This window comes from Poromitra crassiceps (assembly GCF_964638095.1).
Source record: "Poromitra crassiceps genome assembly, chromosome: 10".
Classification (NCBI taxonomy): domain Eukaryota; kingdom Metazoa; phylum Chordata; class Actinopteri; order Beryciformes; family Melamphaidae; genus Poromitra; species Poromitra crassiceps.
This window is the reverse complement of record NC_139631.1, coordinates 21158724-21167229: the sequence shown is the minus strand read 5'-3', so window position 1 is coordinate 21167229 and position 8506 is coordinate 21158724.

Here is an 8506-nt window from a genome sequence, read left to right as displayed (position 1 = left end):
TCTGTCAGCAGTATTTAGTCAAATGGGCCCTGATGTTTGTTTGTTAATGGAGCAGTAAACAATACTGCTGGAAGTCTTTTATTACCTCCTCAGCGGCGCTGCTGGCAGCACCTGGGCCATTCAACAACAGACTGCACACCTAACCATCAAATCAAAGAGGAGAAATCTACTCTCTCAGATAGGGAGACACTGTACAGTAGCAGCCATGAAGCAGAACGCAGTGACTGACTGATATTATAGAGAACAAACATGAAGATCATTGCTTATTGCTCAATAATAGCTTAAAGCTCGCTATCAATTTTGAGGTTATGACAGAAAAAAAACAGTGGCATTTAATGATTTGAAAAAGCAAACTACATTACAAAGGACTTCAGAGTGCACTACATGTCTGCCAGCTGTGATCACAGCGCAAACAAAGGGTTGTTTTTCGAGATTGTCAATCTTTCTCTTTATTTCTTTTATGTCTTCGATAATGTCTTTATACCAAGAGCAACGACTCATCCAAATCACTGTGTGATGATGACCAATGTGAAAGGTGTTTTTAGTGCAGTGTGTGCATGTGTGTGTCTGTGTGTGTGTGTGTGTGTGTGTGTGTGTGCGCGCGTGTGTGTGCGTGCGTGCGTGTGTGTGCGCGCGGCGCTTCCGTCTGCATGTGTTCGTTCACATGTCAGTGTTAGAGTATGTGTGTATTAGTCGGGGCCACTGAACAAACCGAAACCCCTTTGAAGAGTGAACGGCTCAAAGGCTGGAGAGGCAATCGGAGAACTTCACAGGCGCAGGAGGGAAATTGCCTTGAACCTCGAGGTGTATGAAAGTGCAATTTGTGTCCCATCTGTTCTGCTTCCCTTCCATTAGGAGGAAGGGTGCTCAGGCCACCGAGGAGGAAATGCCCCCGTGAGGGTCTCCGGGTACACAGAGGCTCTCCTATAGATTTAATTTGCCAGACTAGTCATTCTCTCTTTGCCCTCTGTATTATTTAGAGCTTTGAATGTTATTACCTCAGTCCTCCTTTGTAATTTTCAAGATGAAAGAACAATGCATTTTGGTTTTGGAAAATGTGAAATGTCCCAGGAGCAGGAGGTAGCTTGGGTTCATGTGTGTGTGAGCCACTAAGGAACTGAACTATTGCATTTCCACCTTTCTAGAAGAAAGGAGAACAGGGGCGACGAGAAATGGCCCGTTCCTTTAAAACTGGGAGCGAAGGATTTCACGGTTGAGTGACGTCACACCCGAGTTGTCGACGTTCCATTTAAAGAGTCAGGACACCAGCCAGGGTTAGCTCTAGCCTAGTCTCACAGTGCCAGCCGTAGAAGCTTGCCGACGTCGACGGTGGGTCTGACTACGTGAGACTATAGCCAGGCTAGCCATTGTTAGCAATAACAGTTGATAACAATGCATTTCGTTGTATTCTGCGCATACAAACACTGCAGCAACATGTCCACACTGATAGAAGTTAGATAGTGCTGTGTGTACAGCTGATTTAATGAGACACAAAAAAAGACAAGTGTTAATAAACAGTATTTACTACGATTTTAACTACTGTTGATGCGTGGAGCAGCCATCTTGGATTTTTGAGGTCGGGGCTGCTGAGGCTCCTACGAGTTTGGGAGAGAAAATACGAGCACTGGTGACGTCACCGTCGGAGCTCATGACCTTTGAACCGTCACATTCCCATTTCCCAGTTTTAAAGGAACGGGCCAAAAGGGAATGAGACAGCCCAGCAGCTCTATTGACAAGAGTCTCTCCAACACTAAATCCTGCCTCTAGCATTGGATTCTGCAAAGTGGTCGGATTGACTTCCGTAACTTTTTGCCCTTTCTTCAGAGGGACTTGCATGCCAGAAGCCAGGAGACAAGTTTGTTGCCCAGGCAACGAATTGCCTCCATTTGCAGTTGGAGCAGAGGTGTTACTAGAGGGGTAGAAACCATGGCATCAGGGATTAGATGGGACCAAGGGTTGCAGGGGTAAGGCAGGGGAGTGAATTACCGGCACAAAAAAGATACCCTGTCATTGGAATGAATGAATGAATTTTTATTATTGTGTCATGCATACAATGTATGCCCAGCCCACATGGGCTTACAAAACACCATTCATTCAAGCAAAGCCATGACCATAGTGCAGCATATAGGCTTACACAGTTGAGCAGTAACAACGACAACAACAACAACAGCATCCGCAAAGGAGGAAAACAAAGCCACCGGGGGATCTACATTCATTTCATGAAGCCAGCCATGTGACAGGGTAGGACACTTAATTAACTGACAGAGACTTAGTAAGTGCTATTGGAAAATCAGAAAATGCAAAACGTAAATGTTAATTAAATATATCTTCCCTTCTTTTCCAGGCTTTTGAAATGAAATTAGCATGCTAAAATGCATCAAAATTAAACAACCTGGTGGTAGTTTTTGGTCATCTGACCACCAGAATATTTCAGGGTTTTGTTGAAGGATATCATGGATGAGCAACATCTCTCTTAGGTCATCATAATTTGTACAATATAAAAGAAAATAAGACTCACTTTCTGTCTCACATTTTCTATATCTCTTTGAAGGAAAGAATATTTGAAGCATTAACGGTGCATTAGGTCAACTGTTGACCATTTTGGCATGCAGAGATCAGTTGGCCCATTTCTGTTTGAGTGATATGTGGGCATATTGGCATAACCTTGAGAGGCAGCTGGATTTGCGCAAAATCATGAGATCACGATCACATGACAAACGCATTTTGCCACGCTCCAATCTATTGATTTGAAGCCGAACCACCAGTGGTTCACACAAATCAGCGTCCTATGAGGCAGCTACAGGCGGGCTTTGGTGTGACGCCAGCGAGAGCTGAGATCGATGTGATAGACAGATGGTTCATCCAATCACCTGCCAGGTTTTGCTTTTTTTAGGCCCTGCCCTTTGAAACGGTTTCCCGAGTGACTTGTTCGCAGATGGTTATATGAAAACAAACCATCTGGCGGCACCGTCAGGTTAACGTGGCCATCTTTTCAATTTGAATGGCACAAATTGGTAAATTTACCATCTCTTTCTGCAGAAGATTGATTCAAAATCGGACAGGAAAATCCAATTAGGTTTCTTTCAGCGGGTTGCCATTTATTCCATATTGAGTCATATTCACCTTAATGCAGGTAATCATGTCTGCAACAAATCTAACAAATGTAGCGTGTGTGAGAAGTGGTGCCTTCAGAGCAACCCATTTAAAAAGGAGCAAGGCCGTGGGTGCAGACAGCACGACCTCTTCGCCGGGGATATTAGCGAAGCATAATGGCACCTTTCAGTGAAACACTCGTCTCAACAAATTGATTTCCAGGTGTGAAACAGAGACTTGTCCCCCGAGACGGCGACACCTCAAACCCTCTTCACACATACAGTATATGCTGCTAATTCAGAGGACACCTCAAACCCTCTTCACCTTCACACATGCAGTATACTGCTAATTCAGAGGAAGGCAGAGGAAATGAATGTGAAATGGAAATGGAGGTTGCATGGCGAGGGAATATTAACGGAGTAGAAGGGGTGAAGGGCTGCGTGCGGTTGGCGATTAGAAGCACAGTTTATACAGAGGAGAGTGCACACAGTCCCTATTGCCAACTGTGAAACAAATGGCATCTAAATTGAATAATTCAGTCGGCAGGAGAAAGAAGTGGGATTTGCACACAAAGACTGACTGACAGATAGAGTGAGAGGAGAGGCAGCCAACCTTTAACAGAGCCGGAGAGAAAAGACAGTAAAATGGCAAGTTAGATTAATAGATTGGCAAGGTCTCACAGAGGATGGGGTAATAATTCACCTGAAAATGAAAGGCAGATTTTTTTTCCCGAGGTCAGAGTTGAGCATGGAGGAATGATGAAGATGGGAATATGAATATTGAATAATGCAGTCCAGATCTTTTCTTGGGTGGTGGTGGTGGTGAGGGGGGGGGGGGGTGGTGGTGGTGGAAGGAGTCAAAGGTAGAAGAAGATAGGAGTGAGTCAGGTGGGTGTAGGGGAGAATTCTGTGAAGGAACTCAAGCGTAGTGGAGACGGAACAGCTGGAGCAGCGTGAGCAGGGAGAGGAGTGTGCAGCCCGAGACAGAGGTCAAGGCATTATTACAGGCCCGATCCGGCATCCAGCTAGAACATCCACCTCTGTCTCTGTGCACCTCTCACCAGCAGCGGACATGCCGACGTGGAGCTGCAGACAGACATGTAAATGAACACCTGGATTTTTGTTATTGACTGCTTCTTTGGATCCAGTTTCTTACAGAGCAATTTTAGCTGAATAACTAAAAATCACGCCGAAAGTCAATTAAGTCCTGGTGAAATGGGAAATGGACTATTTAATTGTACACAGCTCCAACCTCTAACTCCCACTAATTGCATGCTGCTTATTTCAGTTGGTTTCTCCCTTGTGAGGTGATTGCATGTTTCTTTCTCGCTCTGGCTCTCTGGGTCTCTGCCCCCGGGACCTGGTTTGAGCCTTTTCTCTCATCTCATTCATACTTCCTGCTTTGAGCAGATGCCCTGCTGTGATTGTTAACCAGCTTCTAGCACAGGCTTTTAACACAGTTTCTCATCCATGCTTACCACTATGCCAAAGCCCCTTTTTTTCTTCCTTTCTTTCCCCTGCCATGTCTTTTTTGTCAAGTTCTTTTTGACTGACAGCAGTGTGATCCCACTGTGGGGGTGGAGCGGCCCCCAATACTAAACATAACAGATTTGCTTTGTGAATTTCCATCTGGTTTTCTATACTTTCCTCCAACATCAGCACTGAGCATCTGTGAGGACAATATATGAAATACAGGTGCGGGTTTAAAAAAGCAGCATCGTGTATAAAGGCAAAAAAAAATCTATAAGCTAAGACGGACATGATATCATCATTATCATCATCACCCTCATCGCTGTCATCATCATCGTCATAGTCATTGTAATTGATCATCAGCATTGTACTTATTGTAACTAAAACACTTCAATTTATAACCTAAACTCAGTGAAATCACATATTTGCTTGCAATTCATTGTTCCACTCAAATCTAGGACAATTTGAAAGGAGTTAAGCAATTGGACCAAGAATCCAATGAGACACTTTCAGCATGGTGATTGCTTCCAGAGAGTTTGAGAGTTGTGGAGAGGTTGTCTCTAATGTGATTAGCTGTCTGTTTCAAATGACACACGAGCCAATAATGAAACTAGGAACAAAGTATCTCATTGTCCTTAGCATCCCTACAGATATCCTCACTTCTCGGTTTCTTTCTTTACTCTGACAGCTTTTGTTCCGCCTATCATTTCCAGCCCTCGTCCTTTTAAGAGACAGACAGTAGAGGAGGTGGATGTGTGTGTGTGTGTGTGTGTGTGTGTGTGTGTGTGTGTGTGTGTGTGTGCGCGTGCGTGCGTGCGTGCCTGCGTGTGTGTGTGTGTGTGTGCGTGTTTGTGTGTGTGTGTGTTTGGGGGTGCAGGGTGGGTGAAAGGAGGGAGCACTCAAATCCCCGTGGCTCAGGGGAGCTGTCAGAACTGATAGTGCTCTATCACTTGCGAGCGGAGGTGCAAAATTGGGCAGAGTTGAGCAGTGCACAAAGCAGAGGATGATGGTCCCTCTGTCCACTGGAGCCTGACTGGAGCCTGACTGGAAAGTCTTCAACCAGCTGCCTCACAACTTCAAACAAACCAGGCCAGGCTATTCAGAATACAACACAAGCATTTCACAATACAGTAATTGGCTACAGGCACAATGAAGCCCTCTGATTCTTCTCTGTTTTACCCATTAAAACTTAATGATACTGCAACAAAGACTAAGTGATATTGCTTCTAGCAATAGATGAATAATAATTCCACTAGTTTACAGCAGCTATTTTTAAGTTATTTTAAGTTGTGTTAATTGGTTTTTAAAGCGCCATTAAGTAATCTGACTTTTCTCAACCTCACCTCCATGTATGACCACGAACCTCACAGGTCTCTGGCACAATGTGGTAGCCTGTAACTGACAGAAATCACAAAAGTCACATTTTCATAATAGAGGCAAGCTAGCTAATTAGAGTGAGATCCAACAGAAACAGAGGTAATGTATCACAGTACAAATGACTGTAATGATACAGTAATAATACAGTAATACTGCTATTTATTAGCTTTTTTGCCTGGAGACCAAAAGGTCTTGTGATGCTGGTCACTCAGTAGCTTGATCCTCCAACACTGAGCAGTGGAAAATGAGTACAGACAGGAAAGTGAGTTTTCAAAGAAATCGCAGCACCTTGATCAACAACACTATCAAACCCCTGCAGGTAAATTGTGCGGTGGCCTGCAAAAACCCTTCACATGGTGAACATTTTCAATTTTGGATATTTCCATAAATTTGAAACTCTCCCTTTTATATAACTTTTTGAATGACTAGGATAGTGCTCTCAGATCAAAAGTGATGAGTATTTTAATGTGTCTAAAAGTAAAATGCAAAAATTTGTTTTAAACATCCCACAACTTTATTTTTTTACAGTGGCATTCCACCAAAACCATTAAAATAACTACTTTCCCTATTGTTTTCCTAAAATAATTATTCACCATCGTGTACTACGTAGATGCAAGTATCCAAATCACTCAAAATACCTGCAAAACTCCTTTTCAACCTACTTAGGCTCTTTGCCAACAATGTGTAGCAGCCAGCGACATGTGAAAGGTTCTCCCAGATCACCACACAATTACTGCATGCTCATGTTGTGCTACAGTAGGCCAATAAAAAAAAACATACTTATTGCTTTGACATATTTATAGCTACATGTCATGAGGAGGAGTTACATTTTTACATATTATGTTTTACAAACAAGTTTATCCGTTTGCTGGTCTGTTCTGTTCTCTCGGGGGCATTTCATGAAGAATAGGCTAACTGAAGCAAAGTGCTGGTTGTTTTCAGTGTGTGGTAGTGGCCTGTCAGCTGTCACAGACACCAGTGCTGTAGCTGGCCGGGCATTGTACGCTGAGAGGCGAGATGTACCATATAAAGCACTCACAACAGGAGGAATGCCTGTGTTCTTGGCAGCCCTGCCCAAACCAGCTGCTGTGTTTAGGAGGGAAGACAACAGAGTCACGAGACAATGTGTGTCTAGTCCATTGGGTCTAATCACATCAAGACTTCTCCTTGATCGAGGGGAGGGTCAATGAACTCGTTAATATTGTGTATGTCGGTCATTTATATGTTACCGCTGCAAACACTTTTACTCAGTGTCAAATATATTTAGTTCAAGTTCCTTATACTGTAGATAAAAGCATGTGGGAAAAGGTGTCTCACACTTTTACTGAAATCTTTGCTATGGAAAATATGCCCCTGGGAGCTGCTGCTGCTGCAGAGGTGCTGACAAACACCAGAAAAGGGTGTGAATTATTTTTCCCCCTTTTCTTACAGGACAGTGATAGCAACATACAACAGCTTGTGCTTCAAAGCATCCCAATTATAGAGAAACACATAACTTCCTACCACTGGATTTAGCAAACTCATATATGTTGAGCATTCACAGTTATTACCTCCTATGTGGCTGTTCTGTTCTCTGCTTTCATGAGTAGAAAGCTGCTGTGACCTTTCACACCGCAGGCGAGAGGAGTCACACTGCGCCTGACCTCTGCACACCTCTTTGGTGTGCTTCCATCTAGGAGTCACATGCTTCTGTTTAGTGGAGACATGTAAGGAGTTGACCACATGAGGCAAGCAGCGTTGTCTGTCTCTAGTCTCTCTCTCTCTCTCTCTCTCTCTCTCTCTCTCTCTCTCTCTCTCTCTTTCTCTACATATATATACAGTATATATAAAAGCAACAGCTCATGACAGGCCGTGGTACATTATGCTCGTTACACCACACCTAAGGGTCGTGCTTCAGCTGACGGCGTAGGCGGAAACACTCTTAGGTGTGGTATAATGAGCATATATTATGGCCTGAAGAGAGCTATTGCTTTTATAAAGAGGTTACCAAGTATTGCAATATGAATATAATAGACAACTCCAATTTAAATGCCTGTTATTCATAAAACATAATGTTCCGCGGAATAAAATAGGCCCTCCTGGCTCCCTGCACAGCCGATGCAGTTGCTGAACGTCGCCTAGCAACACGGGCTTGGTGACAAACATAAACAGCTAACGTTAGCTAGCTAATGCTAATGGCTAATGCTTGTGCTGACGTTGAGTTACAGGGACCAAACAAAAAGGATAGGACTCTGAGAAATCAGCAAGTAAGTTGGACTAACTGGCAAGTTCTGAAAATGTGTGGCTTCATTACTTTATTCCAGCTAAAAGGTTTTGTTTGGAGATCCACAAGGCTAACGTTAACGTTAGCTAACCTTAGCGTAACGTTAACTTGGTTTGTAGTACAACCGATGCTGGAATAAAACATATTTTCAGAACTTACCACTTCAGTCCTACTTCCTTGCTCACTTCCAAATCCTCTCCTTTTTATTGTGGTCCCGAATCTGATATTCCATGAGACTGGTGTCATACTACCGGGGAGCACACAGACAGTCACTCTGTTTGCGAGGCTAGCTAGTAGCTAGCTG